This window comes from Salvelinus namaycush, chromosome 9, assembly GCF_016432855.1.
Source record: "Salvelinus namaycush isolate Seneca chromosome 9, SaNama_1.0, whole genome shotgun sequence".
NCBI classification, from domain to species: domain Eukaryota; kingdom Metazoa; phylum Chordata; class Actinopteri; order Salmoniformes; family Salmonidae; genus Salvelinus; species Salvelinus namaycush.
Window position 1 is genome coordinate 22,907,885 of NC_052315.1, and position 13,380 is coordinate 22,921,264.

At 42.4% G+C, this 13,380-nt stretch overlaps 1 protein-coding gene across 1 annotated transcript in view; it reads left to right on the forward strand.

Moving 5' to 3' along the window:
* Positions 1-18: 18 nt before the first annotated feature.
* wwp2 (WW domain containing E3 ubiquitin protein ligase 2) overlaps positions 19-13,380 on the forward strand; it is a 49,762-nt gene continuing 36,400 nt past the window's right edge. Inside the window, exon 1 of the mRNA XM_039001104.1 lies at positions 19-92. The gene's annotated coding sequence lies outside the window, so the exon portion shown is untranslated. The remainder of the gene's footprint in view (positions 93-13,380) is intronic.

The window sequence follows — 13,380 nt, forward strand, 5'->3', positions numbered from 1 at the left end:
CCTTTTACTGTGAATCACGTGACCCCGTCATTGAGGTAGGCGGAAATGAAAGTTAACCAGCTAGCGGTACCAGAGGACCACAGCTGAAAAAGGTATTTATGAGAAAATAAACGAAATACGTTGCCAGCAATGTCAAGTAAAACAGGGTTGTAGAAAACATTTCTTCAATAGTACACATTTATTTTACTACCTTTACGAGAAAAGGTGGCTGTCATGTCCTTATGCCCACACAAAGCTATTAGCTAGCTAGGAGCTATAACGTTAGCTCACCATCTTCCGTGTTTTGTTTTTGTGCGCAGGGTATTTAAATATGGAGGCAATGAGCCAATTTGAGTTGTTGATGTGTACAGTTAATCGATGTACATTAAGCTAGTAGTTATCAGCAAATGCGATGTCTCACCCTGTGCATCTTACACGCAGTAAATGTTTAGGTTCCCTTTTGTTGGGATCACACCAAAGATGGTGGATAAATGAAGATAGTCACTCCGTTCGTTTACCAATGAAAAAAATGGTCAACTCAATTTTCATTGGTCACATACACGTGTTTAGCAGATGTTATTGCGGGCGTAGCGAAATGCTTGTGTTTCTAGCTCCAACAGTGCAGTAATACCTAACAACAATACACACATCTGAAGTAATGGAATTAAGAATATATAAATATTTGGATGAGCAATGTCGGAGCGGCATATACTAAAATACAGTATATACATATGAGGTTAGTTATGCAAACATTATTAATGTGACTAGTGTTCCATTATTAAAGTGGCCAGTGATTTCAAGTCTATGTATATAGGGCATCAGCCTCTAACACGGAATCCAAACTGACTGCACTCGTGCGCTATCGTGCATACATTTATTTTGCCCCCCCACACCAAACGCGATCACGACACGCAGGTTAAAATATCAAAACAAACTCTGAACCAATGACATTCATTTGGGGACAGGTCGAAAAGCATTAAACATGTATGGCAATTTAGCTAGCTAGCTTGCACTTGCTAGCTAATGTTAATTTGTCCTATTTAGCTAGCTTGCTGTTGCTAGCTAATTTGTCATGGGTTATAAACATTGAGTTGTTATTTTACCTGAAATGCACAAGGACCTCTACTCCGACAATTAATCCACACATAAAACGGTCAACCGAATCGTTTCTAGTCATCTCTCCTCCTTCCAGGCTTTTTCATCTTTGAACTTATATGGTGATGCATCTAAACTTTCATTGTATTACCACGACAACTGGCAACAAAGTTCGTCTTTCAATCACCCACGTGGGTATAACCAATGAGGAGATGGCACGTGAGTACCTGCTTCTATAAACCAATGAGGAGATGGAAGAGGCAGGACTTTCAGTGCGATCTGCGTCAGAAATAGGAACAACTTCTATTTTAGCCCTTGGCGTCGCAGATGCTCGTTGGCACAATAATTGAATAACATGGATTTCAAAATGTATTTTGCGACGTCGCGCACGCGACTTGTCCGGTCTGGTCAGCATGTAAGGCGCTAGTGATGGCTATTTAACAGTCTGATGACCTTGAGATAGAAGCTGTTTTTCAGTCTCTCGGTCCCAGCTTTGATGCACCTGTACTGACCTCGCTTTTTGGATGATAGCTGGGTGAACAGGCAGTGGCTCGGGGGATTGTTATCATTTGATCTTTTTGGCCTTCGTGTGACATTGGGTGCTGAAGATGTCCTGTAGGGCAGGTAGTTTGCCGCCACCATCTGGAGAGCCCTGCGGTTGCGGGCGGTGCAGTTGCCGTACCAGGCGGTGATACAGCCCGACAGGATGCTCTCAATTGTGCATCTGTAAAAGTTTGAGTGTTTTTTATGTGCCAAGCCAAATATCTTCAGCCTTCTTCACAATACTGTCTGTGGGTGGACCATTTCAGTTTGTCAGTGATGTGTACGCCTAGGAGCAAGTGGGTCAGATCTGATGGCTAGTTAACGGTTTGTTTTTGGGGTAACGTTTATGCTGGACCGAAAAGGTGTATTGTAGGACGTGATAACACCCAGATATGACTAAACTATTCAAGCTACGACTGTCTCCTATGACTATCTCATAGTGCAGGGGTTCCCTAACATTTTCACCCATGCCTCACGCGTGTGCCTCGTCTATTTCTATGGGCACAAGCACTGTTCATGACACAAACTGTTCACACCCCTCTTATTGGCAGAGAGAAAATGTTGCAGGTTTAAAGCTTGTTTCCTGCAATTCTGCACATTTTGTCATTGGGTGCAGAGAAAATGTTGCTGTTTTAAAGCTCATTTTATTGCAATTCAATAAATTTGCCATGTCTAATGTGTATTCATGTGATATTTGAGTGACTTGAACCTTACTATAAAATCTATGGACTAATAAATCTAGCTAAAAAAAAGATCTGACATGGGCTAATTGATCTGGGCATTTCTGACAAGTTATAAATAGCTCTCAAAAGTATGCGATGACTGACATGACGAGGAAAACTGATGACACACTACCCAATTTCGAAATTGCACCTTGTGCATTTTACTTTTACAACTTTCAACAAAGTCAGACTGATAAGTGTTCAATTGGGTTGGGAGCTGGGAGACTGAGACGGCCATGGCATATGTTTGACATAGTTTTCATGCTCATCAAACCATTCAGTGACCACTCGTGCCCTGTGGATGGAAACATTGTCATTCTATGAGGGCAAAGCCATGGTAGTAAACATTAAAAATGTTTATACATGACCCTAAGCATGATGGGATGTTAATTGCTTAATTAACTCCGGAGCCTGTGTGAAAGCACCCAGTTCAATGTAACATTTCTAGGTTTAGGCTACTACATGTAGAATGGTGCCGGAGAGGATGGCTGACGTTTTACGTGCTCCTAACCAAATGTGTTATTTGGTAGTTTTTTTTGCATTGTTTGTAACTTATTTTGTAACTTATTTTGTACATAGTGTTGCTGCTACCATCTCTTATGACTGAAAATAGCTTCTGGACATCAGAACAGCGATTACTCACCACAAACTGGTAGAAGCTTTTTCCTTTAAAGTCCAGAAGCTATTTCAGAGTCCAACGTGAAGGACATACTGCTTTCCCGGGAACAGGCCCAAATCCCCGTTATTTGCGTGAAGAGAAGATGGAGAAAAAGGAGGCGGAGGTCAGGTTGCCTTCTGAGAATCCATAGGCGAGCGAGTAAACCCCCACTGCCGTCCGTTCTGTTGGCAAACATGCAATCATTGGAAAATAAAATTGATGACCTACGAGCAAGATTAAACTACCAACAGGACATTAAAAACAGTAATATCTTATGTTTCACAGAGTCGTGGCTGAACGACAACATGAACAACATACAGCTGGCGGGTTTTACACTGTATCGGCAGGACAGAACAGCAGCCTCTGCTAAGACAAGGGGTGGCGGTCTATGTATATTTGTAAACAACAGCTTGTGAACGATATCTAAGGAAGTCTCAAGGTTTTGCTCGCCTGAGGTAGAGTATCTCATGATAAGCTGTAGACCACACTATCTACCTAGAGAGTTTTCATCTGTATTTTTCGTAGCTATCTACATTCCACCACAGACCAATGCTGGCACTAAGATTGCACTCAATGAGCTGTATACTGCCATAAGCAAACAGGAAAACCCTCATCCAGAGGCGGCACTCCTAGTGGCCGAGGACTTTAATGCAGGGAAACTTAAATCCTTTTTACCACATTTCCACCAGCATGTTAAATGTGCAACCAGAGGGGAAAAATATCTAGACCACCTTTACTCCACACACAGAGATGCGTACAAAGCTCTCCCTCCATTTGGCATATCTGACCAAATCTGACCACTGCCCTTTCCCACCTGGAGAAAAGGAACACCTATGCGAGAATGCCATTCCTTGACTACAGCTCAGCGTTCAACACCATAGTGCCCTCAAAGCTCATCACTAAGCTAAGGACCCTGGGACTAAACACCTCCCTCTGCAACTGGATCCTGGACTTCCTGATGGGCCACCCCAGGTGGTGAAGGTAGGTAACAACACATCTGCCACGCTAATCCTCAACACGGTGGCCCCTCAGGGGTACCTGCTTAGTCCCCTCCTGTACTCCCTGTTCACTCATGACTCCATGGCCAGGCACGACTCCAACACCATCATTAAGTTTGCCGATGACACAACCATGGTAGGCCTGATTACCGACGAGACGGTCAGAGACCTGGCCGTGTGGTGCCAGGACAACAACCTCTCCCTCAACGTGATCAAGACAAAGGAGATGATTGTGGACTGCAGGAAAAGGAGGACCGAGCACGCCCCCATTCTCATCAACGGGGCTGTAGTGGAGCAGGTTGAGAGCTTCAAGTTCCTTGGTGTCCAAATCACCACCAAACTATCATGGTCCAAACTAGGTTTGCAAATTTTGGGGAGGTGGAAGCTTTCTGTGGGAATTAACGGAAATATATGCAAATTAATATTAATACCATTTAAATGTAGATGTTTTCTGCATTGGATATATTTACCATATAATATGGAGAGACAAACAAACCTTTTACCTTTTGGGGGGTGGAAGGTAGCCTAGTGGTTATAGCGTTGAGCCAGTAACCGAAATGTTGCTAGATCGAATCCCCCGAGCTGACAAGGTAAAAGTCCGTTCTGCCCCTGAACAAGGCAGTTAACACACTGTTCCTAGGCCGTCATTTTAAATAAGAATTTGTTCTTAACTGACTTGCCTAGTTACAGTTGAAGTCGGAAGTTTATATACACTTAGGTTGGAGTCATTAAAACTTGTTTTTCAACCACTCCACAAATTTCTTGTTAACAAACTATAGTTTTGGATAATCGGTTAGGACATCTACTTTGTGCATGACACAATACATTTTTCCAACAATTGTTTACAGACAGATTATTTCACTTATAATTCATTGTATCACAATTCCAGTGGGTCAGAAGTTTACATACACTAAGTTGACTGTGCCTTTAAACAGCTTGGAAAATTCCAGAAAATGTCATGGCTCTATAAGCTTTTGATAGGCTAATTGACATCATTTGAGTCAATTGGAGGTGTACCTGTGGATGTATTTCAAGGCCTACCTTCAAACCCAGTGCCTCTTTGCTTGACATCATGGGAAAATCAAAAGAAATCAGCCAAGACCTCCACAAGTCTGGTTCATCCTTGGGAGCAATTTCCAAATGCCTGAAGGTACCACGTTCATCTGTACAAACAATAGTACGCAAGTATAAATAGCATGGGACCATGCAGCCGTCATACCGACCAGGAAGGAGACGCGTTCTGTCTCCTAGAGATGAATGTACTTTGGTGCGAAAAGTGCAAATCAATCCCAGAACAACAAGGACCTTGTGAAGATGCTGGAGGAAACAGGTACAAAGTATCGACACTGCTCAAAAAAATAAAGGGAACACTTAAACAACACAATGTAACGCCAAGTCAATCACACTTCTGTGAAATCAAACTGTCCACTTAGGAAGCAACACTGATTGACAATACATTTCACATGCTGTTGTGCAAATGGAATAGACAACAGGTGGAAATTATAGGCAATTAGCAAGACACCCCCAATAAAGGAGTGGTTCTGCAGGTGGTGACCACAGACCACTTCTCAGTTCCTATGCTTCCTGGCTGATGTTTTGGTCACTTTTAAATGCTGGCGGTGCTTTCACTCTAGTGGTAGCATGAGACGGAGTCTACAACCCACACAAGTGGCTCAGGTAGTGCAGCTCATCCAGGATGGCACATCAATGCAAGCTGTGGCAAGAAGGTTTGCTGTGTCTGTCAGCATAGTGTCCAGAGCATGGAGGCGCTACCAGGAGACAGGCCAGTACATCAGGAGACGTGGAGGAGGCCGTAGGAGGGCAACAACCCAGCAGCAGGACCGCTACCTCCGCCTTTGAGCAGGAGGAGCACTGCCAGAGCCCTGCAAAATGACCTCCAGCAGGCCACAAATGTGCATGTGTCTGCTCAAACGGTCAGAAACAGACTCCATGAGGGTGGTATGAGGGCCCGACGTCCACAGGTGGGGGTTGTGCTTACAGCCCAACACCGTGCAGGACGTTTGGCATTTGCCAGAGAACACCAAGATTGGCAAATTCGCCACTGGCGCCCTGTGCTCTTCACAGATGAAAGCAGGTTAACACTGAGCACATGTGACAGACGTGACAGAGTCTGGAGACGCCGTGGAGAATGTTCTGCTGCCTGCAACATCCTCCAGCATGACCGGTTTGGCGGTGGGTCAGTCATGGTGTGGGGTGGCATTTCTTTGGGGGGCCGCACAGCCCTCCATGTGCTCGCCAGAGGTAGCCTGACTGCCATTAGGTACCGAGATGAGATCCTCAGACCCCTTGTTAGACCATATGCTCGTGTGGTTGGCCCTGGGTTCCTCCTAATGTAAGACAATGCTAAACCTCATGTGGCTGGAGTGTGTCAGCAGTTCCTGCAAGAGGAAGGCATTGATGCTATGGACTGGCCCGCCCGTTCCCCAGACCTGAATCCAATTGAGCACATCTGGGACATCATGTCTCGCTCCATCCACCAACGCCACGTTGCACCACAGACTGTCCAGGAGTTGGCGGATGCTTAAGTCCAGGTCTGGGAGGAGATGCCTCAGGAGACCATCCGCCACCTCATCAGGAGCATGCCCAGGCGTTGTAGGGAGGTCATACAGGCACGTGGAGGCCACACACACTACTGAGCCTCATTTTGACTTGTTTTAAGGACATTACATCAAAGTTGGATCAGCCTGTAGTGGGGTTTTCCACTTTAGTTTTGAGTGTGACTCCAAATCCAGACATCCATGGGTTGATAAATTTGATTTCCATTGGTAATTTTTGTGTGATTTTGTTGTCAGCACATTCAACTATGTAAAGAAAAAAGTATTTAATAAGAATTTTTCATTCATTCAGATCTAGGATGTGTTATTTTAGTGTTCCCTTTATTTTTTTGAGCAGTGTATATCCACAGTAAAACAAGTCCTATATCGACATAACCTGAAAGGCCGCTCAGCAAGGAAGAAGCCACTGCTCCAAGACTGCCATACAAAAGCCAGACTATGGTTTGCAACTGCACATGGGGACAAAGATTGTACTTTTTTGGAGAAATGTCCTCTGGTCTGATGAAACAAAAATAGAACTGTTTGGCCATAATGACCATTTATGTTTGGAGGAAAAAGGGGGCCGAAGAACACCTCCCATCCGTGAAGCACGGGGGTGGCAGCATCATGTTGTGGGGGTGCTTTGCTGCAGGAGGGACTGGTGCACTTCACAAAATAGATGGCATCATGAGGATGGAAAATTATGTGGATATATTGAAGCAAAATCTCAAGACATCAGTCAGGAAGTTAAAGCTTGGTCGCAAATGGGTCTTTCAAATGGACAATGACCCCAAGCATACTTCCAAAGTTGTGGCAAAACGGCTTAACCTCTCTGGTCCCACCTCGATAACAGCCAGTGACAGGACGCCAAATTCAAAACAACAGAAATCCCATAATTAAAATTCCTCAAACATACAAGTATTATACACCATTTTAAAGATAAACTTCTTGTAAATCCAACCACAGTGTCCGATTTCAAAAAGGCTTTACTACGAAAGCACACCATGCGATTATGTTAGGTCAGCGCCTAGTCACAGAAAACCATACAGCCATTTTCCAGCCAAGAAGAGGGCTCACAAAGGTCAGAAATAGCGATTAAATTAATCACTAACCTTTGATCTTCATCAGATGGCACTCCCAGGACTCCATGTTAGACAATAAATGTGTGTTTTGTTCGATAAAGTTCATCTTTATGTCCAAAAACATCATTTGAAATTGGCGCGTTATGTTCAGAAATGCATTGTCTCAAACAAACATCCGGTGAAAGTGCAGAGAGCCACATCAAATTACAGAAATACTCATCATAAACATTGATCTAAGATACAAGTGTTTAACATACGATTAAAGATAAACTTCTCCTTAATGCAACCGCTGTGTCCGATTTCAAAAAGGCTTTACGGCAAAAGCACACCATGCGATTATGTTAGGTCAGCGCCTAGCGACAGAAAACCATATAGCCATTTTCCAACCAAGGAGAGGTGTCACAAAAGTCAGAAATAGCGATAAAATTAATCACTTACCTTTGATGATCTTCATCTGATGGCACTCTCAGGTCTCCATATTAGACAACAAATGTTCGTTTTGTTCGATAAAGTTAATCTTTATGTCCAAATACCTCCATTTTGTTGGTGCGTTTAGTTCAGAAATCCAAAGGCACAATGCGCGCTCTCAACATCAAGACGAAAAGTTAAAGTACAATAAAGGTTAGTAGAAACATGTCAAACGATGTTTAAAATCAATCCTCAGGTTGTTTTTGTCATAAATAATCAATAAAATTTCAAACGGACCAAAGCTTCGTCAATAGAAAAGGAGAAACAAGAAAGGCGCGTTCCTGATCACGTGCAGGACTCATGTCTTGAAATTTCCACTGGCCTCTCATTGAAAGTGCTGTATCTCCCTCATTTTTCAGAGTAAAAGCCTGAAACAATGCCTAAAGACTGTCCACATGTAGAGGAAGCCATAGATATCGTGAACTGGGTCCTAAGTCTTTGTATGGTGGATAGGCTTTCAATGGAAAAACAGCCTTTCAAATAATAGTACTTCCTGGTTGCATTTTCCTCAGGTTTTCGCCTGCCATATCAGTTCTGTTATACTCACAGACGTTATTTTAACAGTTTTGGAAACTTTAGAGTTTTCTATCCAAATCTACTAATTATATGCATATCCTAGCTTCTGGGCCTGAGTAGCAGGCAGTTTAATTTGGGCACGCTTTTCATCCAAAATTCCGAATGCTACCACAAGCTATTGGAGTGGCCATCACAAATCCCTGACCTCAATCCCATAGTAAATTTGTGGACAGAACTGTTAAAGTGTGTGCGAGCAAGGAGACCTACAAACCTGACTCAGTTACACCAGCTCTGTCAGGAGAAATGGGCCAAAATTCACCCAACTTATTGTGGGAAACCTTTTGAAGGCAACCCAAAACATTTGACCCAAGTTAAACAATTTAAAGGCAATGCTACCAAATGCTAATTGAGTGATTGTAAACTTCTGACCCACTGGGAATGTGATGAAAGAAATAAAAGCTGAAATAAATCATTCTCTCTACTATTATTCTGACATTTCACATTCTTAAAATAAAGTGGTGATCCTAACTGACCTAAAACAGGGAATTTTCACTAGGATTTAAATGTCAGGAATTGTGAAAAAAATGAGTTTAAATGTAGTTGGCTAAGGTGTATGTAAACTTCTGACTTCAACTGTAAATAAAGGTTAAATTTAAAAATCATAAGTAGACATAATTGCAAATAATTAAATCCTTCCAATAGAAATAAAAAACTATTTAGTTACAAATTGAACTTAAATTAGTTGACTCTTCATATGGGATGATTTCACTGAACAACAAAAGAAAGGGAATATTGTATCATCCCCAATGATCCATCGCATCTCCCAGAATCTGTAAAATGATAGTCTAGAAGCTAAAGCTTTGGTTGTCTTCCTCTCAGGCGTCCATGTCTTCTCCCTGGACCTCCTAAATGTCCACTTCTTGAACATCAGACTCTGAGGCCTCATCTTCACTGTCACTTTCCAACCTTGTTGAGGATGGCTTATTGTCAGGCTCAAAAAGCTTCAAATTTGCCCGGATGGCCACCAATTTTTCAACCCTTGTATTGGTCAGCCTGTTGCGTGCTTTGGTGTGTGTGTTCCCAAACAAGGACATTTTGCGCTCTGAGGCGGCTGATGTTGGTGGGATTTGGAGGATGATGAAGGCAACAGGGGAAAGAGCCTCAGATCCACAAAGTCCCTTCCACCAGGTTGCTGATGAGATATGTTGGCACGACTGCCATATTGCATCTCCATCCCAAAGCCCTTACTTGGAAGTGTACATCGCCAGACTGCCAAGAACCTTCCCGTCATCCAGGCCAAGGTGGCGAGACATGGTAGTGATGACACCATAGGACTTGTTGATCTCTGCACCAGACAGGATGCTCTTGCCAGCATACTTGGGATCCAACATGTACGCTGCGGCGTGTATGAGCTTCAGGCAGAAGTCTTCACGCTTTTTTATGTATTTCAGAACTGCAGTTTCCTCTGCTTGGAGCAACAGTGAAGTGGGCAGGGCAGTACGGATTTCTTCTCTTACATCTGCAAGCAGAGTCTGAACATCAGACAGGATGGCATTGTCTCCCGCAATCCGTGCAATGGCTACTGCTATAGGTTTCAGGCTGCTTACCACTCTCCCAAAATCCATCATCCAGGAGGATCCTCTTGATGGGGCTGTCCATATTGGCAGACTGATATGGCCATTTCTTGGAGAGACTCCTTCCCTTCCAGGAGACTGTCAAACATGATGACACACCATCCCAACGGGTGTTGCTGGGCAGCTTCAATGTGGTGCTCTTATTCTTCTCACTTTGCTTGGTGATGTAGGTTGCTGCTATAACTTGATAACCATTTCCTTGGCTCTCTTGTAGAGTGTATCCATTGTTTTCAGTGCCATGATGTCCTTGATGAGCAGATTCAATGCATGAGCAGCACAGACAATGGGTGTGATGTGAGGGTAGAACGCCTCCACTTTAGACCAAGCAGCCTTCATGTTTGCAGAATTGTCTGTCACCAGTGCAAACATCTTCTGTGGTCCAAGGTCATTGATGACTCAGCTCATCTGCAATGTAGAGACCGGTGTGTCTGTTGTCCCTTGTGTCCGTGCTCTTTTAGAATACTGGTTGAGGGGTGGCGATGATGTAGTTAATTATTCCTTGCCCATGAACATTCAACCACCCATCAGAGATGATTGCAATACAGTCTGCTTTCTCTATGATTTGCTTGACCTTCACTTGAACTCTGTTGAACTCTGCATCCAGCAAATTAGTAGATAAAGTATGTCTGGTTGGAGGGGTGTATGCTGGGCGAAGAACATTCAGCAACATTCATAAATATGTATTTATTTGTAATAATGACAATTACAACAATACTGAATGAACAATGAACACTTTTATTTTAACTTAATATAATACATCAATAAAATCAATTTAGCCTCAAATAAACGATGAAACATGTTCAATTTGGTTTAAATAATGCAAAAACAAAGTGTTGGAGAAGAAAGTAAAAGTGCAATATGTGCCATGTAAGAAAGCTAACGTTTAAGTTCCTTGCTTAGAACATGAGAACATATGAAAGCTGGTGGTTCCTTTTTACATGAGTCTTCAATATTCCCAGGTAAGAAGTTTTAGGTTGTAGTTATTATAGGAATTATAGGACTATTTCTCTCTATACTATTTGTATTTCATATACCTTTGACTATTGGATGTTCTTATAGGCACTTTAGTATTGCCAGTGTAAATGTATAGCTTCCGTCTCTCACATTGACAACAGCCACCCTCGAAGCAGCGTTACCCATTGCTCCACAAAAGCCGCGGCCCTTGCAGAGCAAGGGGAACAACTACTCCAAGTCTCAGAGCGAGTGACGTTTGAAACGCTATTAGCGCGCACCCCACTAACTAGCTAGCCATTTCACATCGGTTACACCAGCCTAACCTCGGGAGTTGATAGGCTTGAAGTCATAAACAGCGCAATGCTTGAAGCATTGCGAAGAGCTGCTGGCAAAACGCACAATATTGCTGTTTGAATGAATACTTACGAGCCTGCTGGTGCCTACCATCGCTCAGTCAGACTGCTCTATTAAATCATAGACTTAATTATAACATAATAACACACAGAAATACGAGCTTTAGGTCATTAATATGGTCGAATCCGGAAACTATCATCTCGAAAACAAAATGTTTATTCTTTCAGTGAAAAACGGAACCGTTCCGTATTTCATCTAACGGGTGGCATCCATAAGTCTAAATATTCCTGTTACATTGCACAACCTTCAATGTTATGTCATAATTACGTAAAATTCTGGCAAATTAGTTCGCAATGAGCCAGGCGGCCCAAACTGTTGCATATACACTGACTCTGTGTGGAATGAACGCAAGAGAAGTAACACAATTTCACCTGGTTAATATTGCCTGCTAACCTAGATTTCCTTTAGCTAAATATGCAGGTTTAGAAATATATACTTCTGTGTATTGATTTTAAGAAAGGCATTGATGTTTATGGTTAGGTACAGTCGTGCAACGATTGTGCTTTTTTCGCAAATGCGCTTTTGTTAAATCATCCCCCGTTTGGCGAAGTTGGCTGTCTTTGTTAGGAAGAAATGGTATTCACACAGTTCGCAACGAGCCAGGCGGCCCAAACTGCTGCATATACCCTGACTCTGTTGCAAGAGAAGTGACACATTTCCCCCAGTTAAAATAAATTAATGTTAGCAGGCATTGTGTATTGATTTTAAGAAAGGCATTGATGTTTATGGTTAGGTACACGTTGGAGCAACGACAGTCCTTTTTCGCGAATGCGCACCGCATCGATTATATGCAACGCAGGACACGCTAGATAAACTAGTAATATCATCAGCCATGTGTAGTTAACTAGTTATTATGATTGATTGATTGTTTTCATTAGATAAGTTTAATGCTAGCTAGCAACTTACCTTGGCTTCTTACAAGGCACTTAATCCACCGTTCCTAGGCCGTCATTGAAAATAAGAATATGTTCTTAACTGACTTGCCTAGTTAAATAAAGGTGTAAAAAAAAAAAAAAAAAAAGAACGCCCAAATCGGTGTCCAAAAATACCAATTTCCGATTGTTATGAAAACTTGAAATCGGCCCTAATTAATCGGCCATTCCGATTAATCGGTCGACCTCTACTTCCAATACACATTGCCTGTGAGCATCAGAGGTGAACCAGTTGCATATGCAGCTTGAGCAAGACATTCATCAGCATTTCTCTGACTATGTTCCGCCATTGAGTAAAAAAAAACTTCTGATTCCAGGAGGACCTTGAGCTGTTGCTATCGATAAGGTGTCTGATTCATCATTTTCACCTCAAATAGAAGTAAAGGGACTTTTGTCAGAGGTTGCTTGTTGTGAGTACCGAGGGAACTTTATGCACTTGGCCAGATGATTCTGCATCTTTGTTGCATTCTTCACATATGATTTTGCACAGTATTTGCAAATGTACACAGCTTTTCCTTCTACATTAGCAGCAGTGAAATGTCTCCACACATCAGATAGTGCCCTGGAATTTTCCTGTAAAGATGAGGTAAAAAATGAGTAAAAACAACTCATACAATTCCATGTGCAGTTAGATTAAACAACTCCTTTGTAAGATTTTTTTTTAAATTAAACGTATGGAAACGGGTGAATTAACACTCCTCAGTTAGCAGGCTCAAGCAAGCTAAAACCCACATGGTAGCAAAAACTAACTAGCAGAAATTGTTAACAAATTAGAAATTATTTAAACACTTTGCTGTAGGCTACTATTTACTAGTTAACAAAAAATAATG